This window comes from Bos taurus, chromosome 23 (assembly GCF_002263795.3).
Source record: "Bos taurus isolate L1 Dominette 01449 registration number 42190680 breed Hereford chromosome 23, ARS-UCD2.0, whole genome shotgun sequence".
NCBI classification, from domain to species: domain Eukaryota; kingdom Metazoa; phylum Chordata; class Mammalia; order Artiodactyla; family Bovidae; genus Bos; species Bos taurus.
Window position 1 is genome coordinate 36,710,278 of NC_037350.1, and position 14,741 is coordinate 36,725,018.

Consider the following 14,741-nt stretch of genomic DNA (forward strand, 5'->3'; position numbering starts at 1 on the left):
AACCGCGTTTAGCACCCTCCCCTGGCTGTGCCTGGGGCAGGCAGCCCTCCTTCCTAACTCCCTCAGCTCTTTCAGCTTTAAATAATTCAACTGCTAAGCACTTTCAAAGGTGGGTGGAAATAAGCAAATGCTTTAAGATCCAACTCATGTGTTAGATTGACTGAAGTCCTGTTTACCATTCTAATACCAAATTGGAAAATCAACACCATCAAATCCTAACAAGGAAAGTTGTGGCTTCTGATCCCTCACGTGACTTAAAGTTGTACAGCGAGTGCACATACAGGGGGCAGTGGCCACACCTTCACCTCCAGAGGGGCCTGGAGTCGGGGCGGGGGGGGGGGCGGGAAGGCAAGAGGTAGCTTCCAATTCTTTTGCTAAAGCTAACGAAGGGGAGACTCTCCACCTGCAGCTGCCCTCCCCTCCTCCCACACCACCCAGTACATCTCCCAGTGCAGAGTTTTCTTATCAGGTTGTGCCCAGAAGGTTCTGCTCTGAGATGGCCTGAGCTCGGGGAAAGCCTTGTCATGGAACTTACTTCTACCTTAAAGGTGAGTCAGGGTTGCCAGGTTGAGCAAAGAAAAATACAGCCAGCCACTTCAATGTGAATTTCAGGTGAAAGATGAGTAATTGTTGAGCATGTATCCCAAATGTTCCATGGGATGCACTGAAAGTGAAAGTTGCTCAGTCATGTCCAACTCTTTGTGACCCCATGGACTGTGTAGTCCATGGAATTCCCTAGGCCAGAGTACTGGAGTCGATAGCCTATCCCTTCTCCAGCGGATCTTCTCCATCAAGGAATCGAATCGGGATCTCCTGCATTGCAGGCAGATTCTTTACCAACTGAGCTATCAGGGAAGCCCTGGGATGCACTGGTACTACCTAAAAAGTTATTTGTCATTTATCTAAAATTCATGTTTAACTGGGTGCCCCCTATTTTACCGGGCAACCTGCCAGGGTTTCTCTGTCACCAATTCTTGTTGGAATGCCATGGGGTCGCCTGTCTTCAGGTTGTAGCACAGAGTGATTCAGCCTTATCTTTCCTTTTCCTTGTGAATCTGGCCAAGGACAGGGCTTTTTACCAGGTGGTGGGGGACAGAAGTGGGGAGCATCTGCTGAGTACCCGAGCTCCGTCATGTCCCAGCTGATTCTCACAACACACCTACAGAGTGGGGACTGGTTCCCCTTTCACATTAAGAAAAAAAAATGTTTTTTGAAATACAGCTGAACTCTTTTTCAAAAAACTTATGTGATGTTGTAAACCAACCGTACTTTGAAATATAATTGGCTTATGATATTATGTAAGTTTCAGGTGTACAGTACAGCAATTCAATTAGTTCACATACACACAGACACACACACATATATATTCTTTTTCAGATTCTTTTCCCTTATAGATTATTACCTAGTATTTGATGGGATTAAGACCCATGAAAGTCAAGGAGCTGGCCAGCTTCCCAGGGTTGGGGGCAGGATTCTCATCCACATATCCCTGACTTCAAAGCCACAATCTGCCCACTACATGACACTGTGTCCTTCCATCTCCCCCAGGGGGTACAACAGACCCTGAGGCTAATGAACTTGTTTCAATACAAACAGGTCTTTTGCATTCCCTATATATCTTTTTATGTTCATCAAATGTTCTAGAATTTATTTTCTAGAACTCTCTGCTCTGCCATTAGGAACTGAGGGATGTGGGAAAGCCAGACTAAGACAAGACAGGAGATCTGAAGCAGGATGGGGGTCTTACATACTTAATGGAATATAGTCCCCAGTGGTCTTCCCCACACCAGTGGGTCTGTGCAAACTCACTAATCTGCACTAACTTCAAGCTAGGAAACCAGAGTACTGCATAAGCCTGACTTCCTTATTCCCTGCGGCAGTGGTTCTCAAATTTAAGTGTGCTTAAATCAGATCACCTGGAGGGCTTGTTAAAATACAGATTGCTGGGTTTACCCCAGGTCTGGGATGGGGCCTGAGAATCTGCATGGCTGACAAGGTCTCAGGTAACGGATGCTGCGATCCGGGGATCCCACTTTGAGAACCGCTGCTCTAGGACTAGAAAGAGGGCTTCTCTAAAATTAATATAAAGTATTTGGGACTTAAGTCCACATACACTTTGGAATTACAAGGCCTTTCTATACCTTTCATCCTCGCCATTTGAAAATCTCCCACAGCTCTACTTCTTCAACAAAGTCCACAAATATTCCTTCACTCAGCCATTCTCACGCATATGAATCAGGAAAATGGAACATATCAGATACTGTATGAATCCTTGGGACAGAGATGAATGAGACCCACGTCCTGCTGGTGCACCAGAGATGATCACCAGGTACACAAGATAACAAGACTAAGAGATATTACAAGAGAAGCAGATGAACTCAGTCACAAAGGAAGAGAGAGAAGGAAGGGCGTGCCCTCAAGTGACTCGACTATTGAGCTGAGTTTAGAAACTGAAGATGGGTTATAGGAAGACAAAGGGCAGAGGGACAGTCCATGCAGAGCAAATGGTATGTGCAAAAAGCCCAGAGATGTGAAACAACATGGAGAGTTCAAGGGCTGCACAAAATTGACAATAACTAACACATATGGTCTGCTTGGTGGCAGATGGGGGTGAGTGAGGAGGAGCCCAGCAGCAGGGCACACTGAGATGCCTGGCTTTCTTTTAAGATGAGGAGGAGACACTGAGTGGTTTTGAAAGGAGGAATGACACATTCAGGCCCATAGTTTGCGAAGATTATCTGTAAAGAGGGGCCAGGGAGATCAAACTCAGAGGCTGTCACAGGAGGACCCAGGAGAGATGGCAAGGGTGTGAGTGAAGGTGGGTCCACTGTGAACTGAACGGACAAGTCAATACTGATGGGCGGAAAATGAAACCTTCATCCCCACTCTTGTTACTATGTACTACCAAAAGGACCCTAACTAAATTTGGGGGAATAAGATGCAAACATTTCTGTGTGTTTTTATACTGGCATCTTAATAAGACTGCACCTGAGCTAAACTGTGCCTTTCTGTTCAGTGCTTGGTGCCTTTTAAAGGATCACTCTAACTCATTATTCGTTGTTTGATTTTACTCGCCTTCCATTCCCAGACGTTTATTTATTCATCCAAAATCATCTGGTAGCTTACTGGCTGGTAGAGGAGACAAGCAAGTACACAGAGAGCTGGAATTCAATGGGGCATACGATACAGTGGAGGTATCTACAGAGATCTGTGAGGTGAACCTAAAAACAGCCAAACTGTACAATAGTTAATTTTCACATCACTTTTCTATTCAAGTCCACAAAATTAATTTCACATGAGGTAGCATGAAAACTACCTCTCAGAAGAGCCTATATTTTTTCCTTTATGTTAGTGCATTGCTCAATCATGTCTGACTCAGGTACCCTGTGGACTATAGTCCACCCAGCTCCTGGGTCCACGGGGATTCTCCAGGCAAGAATACTGGAATGGGTTGCCATGCCCTCATCCAGGGGATCTTACAGACCCAGGAACCAAACCCGCATCTCTTAAATCTCCTGCACTAGCAGGTGGGTCTGTAGCGTGATGAAATCACTTTAAATAAGGCAAGTTTAAAAAAATCATCTTCCAGCAATGTGAGGCCAAACGCTCGAACTGGAGATAACAGAAGTTACACTAAAAGGGTAAACCTTCCTCTGGGTTTCTTTTGGGCTCCAAGTTCAACTGGGAGCCCCGAGGGTGGCAGTTTCTCTCAAGCTACAAGGATGACCTTTGGCAAGTCACTCACTGCTGTGTCCACAAAGAGTCATTGTCTGCCTTTGAGAGCTGCCAGCGGCTCCATCCTTTGGGAGACCAAAAAATGTAAATGATCCTCCCCAAGCCCAGTGCCGTGACCTCACTGCAGGGAAAACCCACGCCTTTGCAGCCAAAGGAACTTCTAAGATGAAACTGAACTAAAATTAACTGGGAATAAATGAGAGAAAATAAATTAAATGGGAGGGTTCAGGATCTCCCCTCCTTTTGGCTCTTCCTGCTGAGTTAATTCATGATTGGCCTCATTCTTGATAAACTAATTCAAGATTGGCCGTAAGAGTCTGCGGCTAAGCGAAGGCAGCATCCAGAGGTTTGTCCTGGGCTTGCCCCTCTAAGCCCGTCTAGTTCGGTGATGAACAGGCTGACTCCCAAAGGCAACAGCTGCCCAAAGCCAGGAGGGCATTCCTGCTCCTTCCTCTAGCTGTGCTGTAGGTTGTAGGTTGCTAGCATCTTTCTTAATGGCCTGGAAAGGGTCCAGGGTGCGGTTTTTTTTGACAGCTGGCATCTGTGAAGTCTTAGTTTGCATGGCAATGAAAACAGAATCAAAACCCCAAACAAACAGGCACTGAAGAAGCTGTTGAGCAACTGGGACACCAGAAAAGTTGTTGATACTGGGAAAATTTCAATTGTAAGTTGGATTCATCACTGCTGCCATCACCTCTTGCTTTTATCACCCTATCCCATCACTCGGCCCTGCTCCCACCTTGGGAGCCTTGACTGCCTGGCTATTTTCTACCTATTAAGTGATCTGCACTTTGAACTTCCCAAAAACCTGGTTTCTTAAAACACACAGTACAACGAAACTGCCCTTTCTTTCCTCACCTTGGGTCTACTTCTGTCCTACCTACCAAAAGTCCTTTCCTATAGCGTAACAGCTTTCAGGTAAAAAAGCCAACTGATCAGTTATTTACACCAAGGCTCTAACAGCAACCCCAGAAGCACATACCTTGCTCACCCATTCTTTTCCTTCTTATAGTTTTTAATGCAATCCCAGCTGGCTTACTGGTTCTCCCAGCCTTTCTAGTCTGGGGTGTCCAGGAGTCATTCTGGCCAATGGAACACAAGCACAGTGCTGGCAAGGATGTCCTTGACACTGTGTTCCTTCTACTGGGAAGCAGGCATGTTAGCTGGAGGCACAGAAGCTATGCTACAACCAGCAAGCAGCTAGCAAGAGGGGACAGCTGAAGAAATCACAAGAGGACGAGCCACCGGCTTTATTCCCATATTTACCTGTGCGGTACCCTGGATCCCTCCAGTTTACACACTCTCTGTCTCTGCTTTGCCAGCATCCTCTCCATTCTCTTGTGTCCTCTTCTGAAGCTTTGCCCCTCTCTCTAATCCACCTCTCAAGTGCCATCTAATCACTGACTTTCTCCTATGCTGCCAACCCCCTAACCCCCATCCTATTGCTGAAAAAAAGCTGAGTGGGTCCATTACATACTTGAGGTTGTTTGTGGTGGTGGTTTTTATTATAGTAAGAACAGCAGCATGAGACCTACTTCTCTAGACTTTTTAATGTACAATAGAGTATTGACTGTAGACAAATGTCACATAGCTGGTCTCCAGAACTTACTCATCCTGCAAGACTGAAATTTTATATCCATTAAATAGCAACTCTGACATGAGTTTGAGTGAACTCCAGGAGTTGGTGATGGACAGGGAGGCCTGGCGTGCTGCGATTCATGGGGTTGCAAAGAGTCGGACAGGAGTGACTGAGCTGAACTGAAACAGCAACTCTGCATTCCCTCCTCCCTTCAGCTCCTGCAAACCATCATTCTACTCTGTTTCCATGCCTTTGACTTTGGGTATATTAGATTCCTCATGTACATGGAATCATGCAGTATTTGTCCTTCTGTGACCAGCTTATTTCATTTATCATGTCCTCCAGGTTTATCTGTGTGGTTGCATATGTCAAGACTTCCTTCTTTTTTAAGGCTGAATAATATTCCATTGTATGCACACATTTGATACTTAAACCTTAGTTGTAACATTTTCTCAGGCCTCATCTTCAGTGGAAACCACATTCGCCCTGCCCCATGACCAAAGGAGAATGGAAAATGCTGCAACCTAATGATCTTGCCTGGCACCTGCAACTTCTAGATCTCATATAACTCTACCTTCAAGATCAGGAAGAGACCTCTGACTCCCTGTTCTTCTGGTTCTTACCCTGTTATTATTAGATAGAGGGTAAGGAGTACGTCAAGGCTGTATATTATCACCCTGCTTATTTAACTTATATGCAGAGTACATCATGAGAAATGCTGGACTGGAAGAAACACAAGCTGGAATCAAGATTGCCGGGTGAAATATCAATAACCTCAGATATGCAGATGACACCACCTTTATGGCAGAAAGTGAAGAGGAACTCAAAAGCCTCTTGATGAAAGTGAAAGTGGAGAGTGAAAAAGTTGGCTTAAAGCTCAACATTCAGAAAACGAAGATCATGGCATCCGGTCCCATCACTTCATGGGAAATAGATGGGGAAACAGTGGAAACAGTGTCAGACTTTATTTTTTGGGGCTCCAAAATCACTGCAGATGGTGACTGCAGCCATGAAATTAAAAGACACTCCCTGGAAGGAAAGCTATGACTGACCTAGATAACATATTCAAAAGCAGAGACATTATTTTGCCAACAAAGGTCCGTCTAGTCAAGGCTATGGTTTTTCCAGTGGTCATGTATGGATGTGAGAGTTGGACTGTGAAGAAGGCTGAGCACCAAAGAAATGATGCTTTTGAACTGTGCTGTTGGAGAAGACTCTTGAGAGTCCCTTGGACTGCAAGGAGATTCAACCAGTCCATTCTGAAGGAGATCAGCCCTGGGATTTCTTTGGAGGGAATGATGCTGAAGCTGAAACTCCAGTACTTTGGCCACCTCATGCGAAGAGTTGACTCATTGGAAAAGACTCTGATGCTGGGAGGGATTGAGGGCAAGAGGAGAAGGGGACGACAGAGGATGAGATGGCTGGATGGCATCACTGACTCGCTGGACGTGAGTCTGAGTGAACTCCGGGAGTTGGTGATGGACAGGGAGGCCTGGCGTGCTGGGATTCATGGGGATCACGAAGAGTCGGACACGACTCAGCGACTGAACTGAACTGAAGTAATGGGTAATGTTTTGGTCAGAATGACCTACGTTCCTTTCCCAGCTCTATCAGGAGAGTAGAGTAATTTGTGAAGTAACTTCTTTCCCTTCAAATTCCCTCCTTGTAAAATGAAACCATTTCACCTGTCACTGTGGACTGTTATAAAATAGAAACAAATTCTCATATATGCACATAAGTGGTGAGTAAGTATTAGCCATTTATTCTTAACGAGGTCTGTACCACTAGGCCACTGCCACTCTGGGGCCACCTTCCCTGACACCACCAGCAGTTCACTCACTGGCTCAAGTATCTCACCAACTCTAAAGCCTCCTTTATTCTTTTTTTAAAAATATGTTCTTATTTTTGGCTGTGCTGGTCTTCACTGCTGTGTGGGCTGTTCTCTAGTTGCGGGGCTCGAGCTTCTCACTGCGGTGGCTTCTCTCCCTGTGGAGCTCGGACTTTAGTACCATGCGGCCTCAGGAGTTGTGGTTTCCAAGCTCGAGTGTGGCCCAGAGGCTTAGCTTGTGCGGTCTTCCCGGATCAGGGATCGAACTCCAGTCTCCTGCAATGGCAGGTGGATTCTTTACTGCTGAGCCACCAGGGAAGCCCCGGCCCCCTTTTTTTTCCTGAGAGTGAAAAATGTACTGTCACGAAGACATCAGGTTAAATCTGTTTTTTAAGTTTTGTTGTTTTAGTGGCCCAAGCTGGGGTAGAACTGGAACACGAGAGTGTCACCGAGGCAGAGAAGATGAAGACCGAGAACGATGGGGTGGGGATGGAGAAAAGAGTGAGAAAAGTAGAAGAAACTAGGGCCAGTGGACATTTACCCCAGAGACAGTCCTAATCGGGTTCTTTTCTTCTCTGCTGCTGTTTTTGCTTCCTTTGGATTAAAATTAAAGCATCCTGTTTTAGCTCTAATTATGCCTTTTATTTTCATATTTATAAGATTAAAATTGCATAACCTGTCCAGGACAAAACTGTGATCTTAAGCATTTGATGTGTGTTGGAGAAGGAAAGGAAAAAAGTCCTCAAGCCCAACCCGAGGAGGCAAAATGCTTATGTAGCATAAGAACTGTACAACTTGAGTTTCAGGACTATTCTCCCAGGCAAGAAAAACCATGTTACAAAACAAACAAACTAGTATTCTGGGGGTATTTCCCAGAAAAGACGCAGGTATGGTTTAGTAAGATGGGATTTGGTTTTGTTTTTCGAGCTTCAGCCGGGTGGTAAAAGGTCAGCTCTGTGTTGTAATCCACTCTGGTGCCTTCCTCCCGTAATCCTAACCACAGCCCTCTAAGAGCTATGCAGCATGGCAATTAGTAAAATGAAATTTCATTTTCTAAACATCTCCTTGATACCTTCAGAGGTTACATTTTAGAATATTCTGAAAAAAAGAAAAAAGAAAACTCTGGCAGTGGAAATTTCAGAATAATTTCCTTTGGAGAAAACTGTGAAAACTATTTGGTCTAAAATCAGTTTATGAGATGGAGAGATGGGAAACAGTAGCATGTCTAAGATGACTGAGGTCTTGAGAATGGGCTACAAGGAAAATGAGATGGTGATACGTAGGAAGAAAAAGTTGGTCTTTTTTTTAAATAAGAGCTGCATCACCCTTTGACCTGCAAACAAACATGTCTGTCAGTATAAAGCCCACCAGTCTTCCCAGTCTGTTCAATGAGCCACAACCTATTTCAAGGCCTGTCCTGGACCTCCAGGTAGGGATATGCCAGCTTCACTCTGTGGAGTATGGGCTCTGAGGTCAGCCTAAATCAGAACCTGCCACCTGTACATACTGGATGAAGGTCTCCAACAATAAACCACATGGCAGTGAGCATCGTTGCCAGAAAACATTAATATCATGGCTCCTGACTTTAAGTTGGATTATAATCCCTACTTCATCATTGTCATTCTAATTAGATCTGGTATCTATCCTTAATTCAGCCAGATGGGAAGCCACTTACACACACCATGAACTAAAAGCCTCATTTTGACCCTCATCCTATTCCCAAAGCTGCATGCAACAAAGCGAGATACATTAGCTTGAATTTTATTTTTTCCTTCTTAACCTTTTATTATAAGGAACTGGGCAACAACAAGAAAAAGTAAAAAGGGGAAGTCAAGAGCCTATATATCCTATCAGCTAATTAATAAGCTCATAACAATGCTTTTGTTATGGATTGCATTGTATTTTCTCCAAAATTCATATGTTAAAGTCCTAACCCACGTGACCTCAGAATGTGACCCTATTTGCAGGTAGGTCATTGCAGATGTAGTTAATGAGATCATACTGGAGTAGGGTGAATCTTAATCTAATATGACCTTCTATGAAAAGGACACATATGGGACTTTCCTGGTGGTGCAGTGGAATAAGAATCCTTCTGCCAGTGCAGGCGATATGGGTTCAATCCCTGGTCTGGGAAGATCCCACATGCCTTGGGGCAGCTAAGCCCGTGCGTCACAACTACAGAGCCTGAGCTCCACAAGAGAAGCCACCGCAATGAGAAGCCTGCACGCTGCCACCCAGAGTAGCCCCCGCTCACCGCAACTAGAGAAAGTCCTCGTGAAGCAGCAAAGACCTAGTGTAGCCAAAAGTAAATTAAAAACATATTTTTAAAAGAAATATTAAAAAAAAGCAGACATCTGCATGCAGACACATGCCCATAAAGACAACACCGTGCGAAGAGAGAGGCAGAGATCAAGGTGATGCTTCTCCAAGGCAAGGAACACTGACGATGGCCAGCAACCACCAGAAGCTGAGAGACGGGCCTGGGACAGAGTCCCCCTCGTGGTTCTCAAGAGGAGCCAACTACGGGGCCCCCTTGATCTTGGGGATTTTCTAGCTTCCAGAACTATGAGACAGTACGTTTCTATTGTTTAAGCCACCCAGTTTGTCATACTCTGTTATAGCAGGTCTGGAAAATCAATACATTGCTGTATTTAAGACCCCCATGATTTGAGGGACTTCCCTAGCAGTCCAGTGCCTGAGACTCCATGTTCCCAATGCAGGGGACCTGGCCTCAATCCCTGGTCAGGGAACTAGATCTCACATGTGGGAACTAAGATCTGGCGCAGCCAAGCAAACAAATAGATATAAAAAATAAAAAATATTTTAAAACCCATGATTTGGAAACAGGGCCATCTCTCCATAAATGAAGCGTATGGGCACCCATTTCAACTTTAGACAGTTTCCCACAGGTTTCACCATCAGCTCTGTGTTGACAGAGTATGCGTGAGAGTCTCATAGGAATGAATGGAAATCTTCCCTATTTAGGAATGTAACCAAAATGCAATCTTTTTCAGTCATTCCCCCTCAGTAAGTCTTGTCCACCTCAGGTTATCAGTGAGTTAATGTACTTCCCACACTGCTTCGGTGTGATGAAGATGAGAGTAATCTCTAGAACAGTTTTCAATCTAGGTTTCCTACCAAACCACCTAGCTGTATCCTTTACATTACTCTGCTCTAACAAGGAGCAGTACAGAGGTCAATGAAAATAAGGAGAAATAGTTCATGGAGCCATAGCATCAACACTTCTTCTGTCTTGCAATGGTGCTTCCGTGTTCAACCCTTAACGACGTGAACATCTACTACCGACAAGACCATCTACTGCGGGCTTGGCAGGAGTTGGGAAGGGAGGCAGGGGTCTCTTTCAGCCCTCACAATCATTATTACCAAAGCTGAAAACCATTCTAGCAGATCCTGAAGGGAACTGTCTCACCATGACCCAAAGGAGGCTGATGCTGGGGGTGGGGGGGAGGGGTGGGGGGTGGGGCTTCCTGCCTGGGCTGTATACCTTCCACATGGCTCCTGAGCACTTGCTCATGCTGGAAAGTACTGACGTCAACAGGAAGGCGAAGGAAGTTGAATGAATATTATTGAGCAGATTTTCTGAACTCGCTTTTGCCAAAATAACCCATGCCGTGGACTATTTACATGTGAACTGGTCATGAAAATACGCTTCTCTGTGGAAACCTGCTGTCAGATGGACTGGCGTTTCACCCTCCTCTCCAGGCCGTTTCCCTAATATTTACATTTCCTCCTCTTACTCCACTTTGATCTTATTTTCCCTTCCAAGCTCCCAAGCTGAAATTTCAACACAACTCCACCCCAAAAGTTGCTCCTATACTATGGGTGCTAATCACTTTTATAAACAGAAAATGAAAATTGCGTATCGTGCTAAGTGGGGCAGAAAATTATGGCTTTCACTCTCTGCCCCTGAAGGCAAACCTTCTGTCCAATCTGCACAGTGCCAAAGATGGCAGTTGGTGCTTAAAAGGAGGAGGAAGAATGAGTCTAATGACTCAAGATGCAGTGCTTCCGTGGGGGCTTTCTAATCAAGTCATCACTGAAGGGTGTACTCTGGACAAGGCATTTTTAAACAATACTTCGCAGAAGAAAAGACTTTAGGCCCTAAGGCAAGTGATTCATTCGCTTATTCAATGATGGGTGGGGGACTGACCCTTTGTCTCCAAGGAGCACCTGGAATATATGCCTTCTGTCAGAGACTCTGCCATCTTGCTCACCGCTTGCTCTTCACAAAAGTACTCACCACGAGAGCTGTTGTGACGATTAAACAAGACAATTCGCCAAGTACAAGCACTAATTTGGAGCAAGTGCCCAAGTAGCTTTTACTACTGCTGACGTCTCAGACCATCTCAGGTCTCAGGCAATCTGGGTGGGGATCTCCTGGGGCTGTTGGCCTGACCACCCTCAGTGCGCTATGCAGAAATACACACACATACACAATAAACCTGAGCATGGCCATCTCTTCCTTATCTGAGTACTTTCATCTCAGTCAGTCTATTCAAAACCCTAGTGGGTTCATACATTCTTTTCTCATGAGTCTGGTAAGCTCCCCTTGTTCCCAGATTCTCACATACATTCCCCCAAAGTCACTCCTACTCCGGTGGAATCGCCATTCTCTGTTTTCTTTTCTCTTGTGCCCAGGCTGCTGGGCACTGTGGCAAAATGTCAAGAGGTTGATCTAGTCATTCATTCATTCACACGGCAGATTGTCACTGAACAAATATCTACTACGCGTGGAGAGCGCTTTGTAGGGAAGAGACAGGCCAGACACAGTGGTTCTCAGTGCCACCACACCCTCACTAGTGGGAGGACAGTGAATGAACAGGTTGACACACAAATACATACACTGTTCCCCAACGTGACAAGTGCTGTGAAGGGAGTGCCCGGATGTTGTGGCTAGACATGATGGGGGCAAGGGAGGCCACTTCCGCAGGAGGGGGCATCCAGGCTGAAACCTGAAGCATGAGAGGGGCCGTTCGGGGGAATAGCACAGGCAAAAGCCCTGGGAGGGCATCTATTCTCACGTCCAGGGACATGAGGAGGCCTGTGTGGCTGAAGGGAGGAGTCTGAGGGGAAGGGTGGTGGGGGGCAAGTTAGGGAGGTGAGCAGGGGTCAGCTCCCGCCAGGCCTGGGAGGTCCTGGTAGAGTCAAGGGTTCTGTCCTCAGAGAAATGGGAAACCACTGACAAATTTTGCGCAAAGGATGAATGTGACCGGATTAAGATTTACCAAGAAAAGGAGCATCTCCCACCGCACCCCTGAGCCTGGGCCATTCAGGCACCCAGTTCTTAGGCTGCCTAGTATGGGTCCTCACTGCTCTTCACCCCTGTCCTTGCCCAAGGGGGCTGCTCACCTACCTGACTGACCACACCCTTTCTTTATCTCTCTCTCTCTCTCTGATTAAATGAGACTCTTGAGAGTCCTTTGGACTGCAAGGAGATCCAACCAGTCCATTCTAAAGGAGATCAGTCCTGGGTGTTCTTTGGAAGGAATGAGGCTAAAGCTGAAACTCCAGTACTTTGGCCACCTCATGAGAAGAGTTGATTCATTGGAAAAGACTCTGATGCTGGGAGGGATTGAGGACAGGAGGAGAAGGGGACGACAGAGGATGAGATGGCTGGATGGCATCACCGACTCTATGGACGTGAGTTTGGGTGAACTCTGGGAGTTGGTGATGGACAGGGAGGCCTGGTGTGCTGCGATTCATGGGGTCACAAAGAGTTGGACACGACTGAGCGACTAAACTGAAATGAACACCGAAGTTCCCACTTTCACCATCTGTAATGTACAACTCAGTGGTATTAAGTACATTCACCTTCCATTTCCAGAGCTTTCTCATCATCCCGAACTGAAGCTCTGTACCCGTTTTCTCTTTTAACATTCCTTCTCTGTAACTTCACCAGCAACTTCCATCCTGTGCCTGAAGAAAACGGGGGCCCCTTTTGTGCCAAGGCCTGTGCTCACGGCTCTTCTTCATTGCATCCTCTCTGAGCCGTTTCAATGGACATGGGCTGTTTGTATCTTCAACCTCTGCACTCTTTTTCTTATACCCCCCTGACAAAAGGACCTCTGTCTTTCTGACGGTAATATGAATGAATGAATATTTTGAAAATCCTTCCCTTGATTACACTAACCACTTGGTGTAAGGATAAACTGCCCCCTGGCTCCGACACCTAGGTTGTGAGTTATTCTATACTTTTCCTGTATTATTAATGCCAACAGTAGCCCCGACCCCTGGGGTCATCAGCCCTGGCCTTGCTGCAGCAGCTGACACTGTTTGCTGACACTTCCTCCTTGAGGTTCTTTGATTCACTGGCTCCCATTACGCTGCACCACAGTGGTCCCTCCCTCGGGAACGCGTTCTTTCCTGTCTCCTTCCCTCCCCGCCTTGCCCACTCCTGCCTCTAACCAAAGCAGCTCCTGAGGTTCTGCTCCCTAAGTCAGGGCTTCTACCATCAGGCCCATGTCCCCAGCTGCCAGCTGGACATTTCCACAGGGACTGCCTGCCAGCATCTCAGATGTAATAGTAGGTTCAAAATCAAACTGGTCATTTTCCTTGACCAGGCCCAGCTCCACTGCAAAATTCAAGTGTCCCAAAGGCCCTAATTGCCACTGCCCTGGTTTGCTGCTGTTGTTCAGTCATTCAGTTGTGTCTGACTCTGTGACCCTGTGGACTGCAGCATGCCAGGCTTCCCTGTCCTTCACCATCTCCTGGTGTTTGCTCAAACTCATGTCTATTGAGTTGGTGATGCCATCCAACCATCTCATCCTCTATTGTCCCCTTCTCCTCCTGCCCTCAGTCTTTCCCAGCATCAGAGTCTTTTCCAATGAGTCAGCTCTTCGCATCAGGTAGCCAAAGTATTGAAGTTAGGCCTCCATAAAATGCTTCCCTTGACTATGGTAAGAATCTCCTTTATGTCTCTGACTTCATTCTTGCTCTGTGTGAATCCACCTTATCTGCAGCTTCCTAAACTCAATCTTCCTAAAACCTGGGCTTCATCACAGAACTCACCTGTTCCATCACATCACTGACATACACACACACACACCTTTAACCTGACATACAGGTGGGCTGTTCCCAGCCCACCTTTCAGCCTTATCGTGGACAATGGACCGGACCACAGGAGTTGCGAGCATCCTTTAGCATCTGGGCTCCTGCCCTTTCCCACACTCCCCTCTCTGATGTCTATATGCCTTTCTTTCTTCAAGGTCCCTCTGGCTGATGCTGTTTCTCCCTAAAACCTTCTACCCAAAGTGATGCCTCCCTACTGTGTGTTGTTACAGCTTTCCTGTCGACACAAGCCAAGATCAGTCTGCTTAGGTCCTCCAGGGCACCACCACCTTGGCCAGGAAGGCCTGTCCCTCTGCCCCAGGCCGTCCCTGTTTCTGTGTCCTCAGTCTTTCCAAGGTCCTCGCCGGTTCCCAGCAAGTTCAACCCCATGCCCAGTGGTCTCCCTGGCCGACTGCCCCAACTCCTGGTCACAAATCCAATCAGCCTTCCTCGTAGTGAAGCGCCTGTGCCCTCAGAGTATCGAATGTGCATGAAGCAGAGATGTCCATCTTGGGAGGGTGTCCAGGGGAA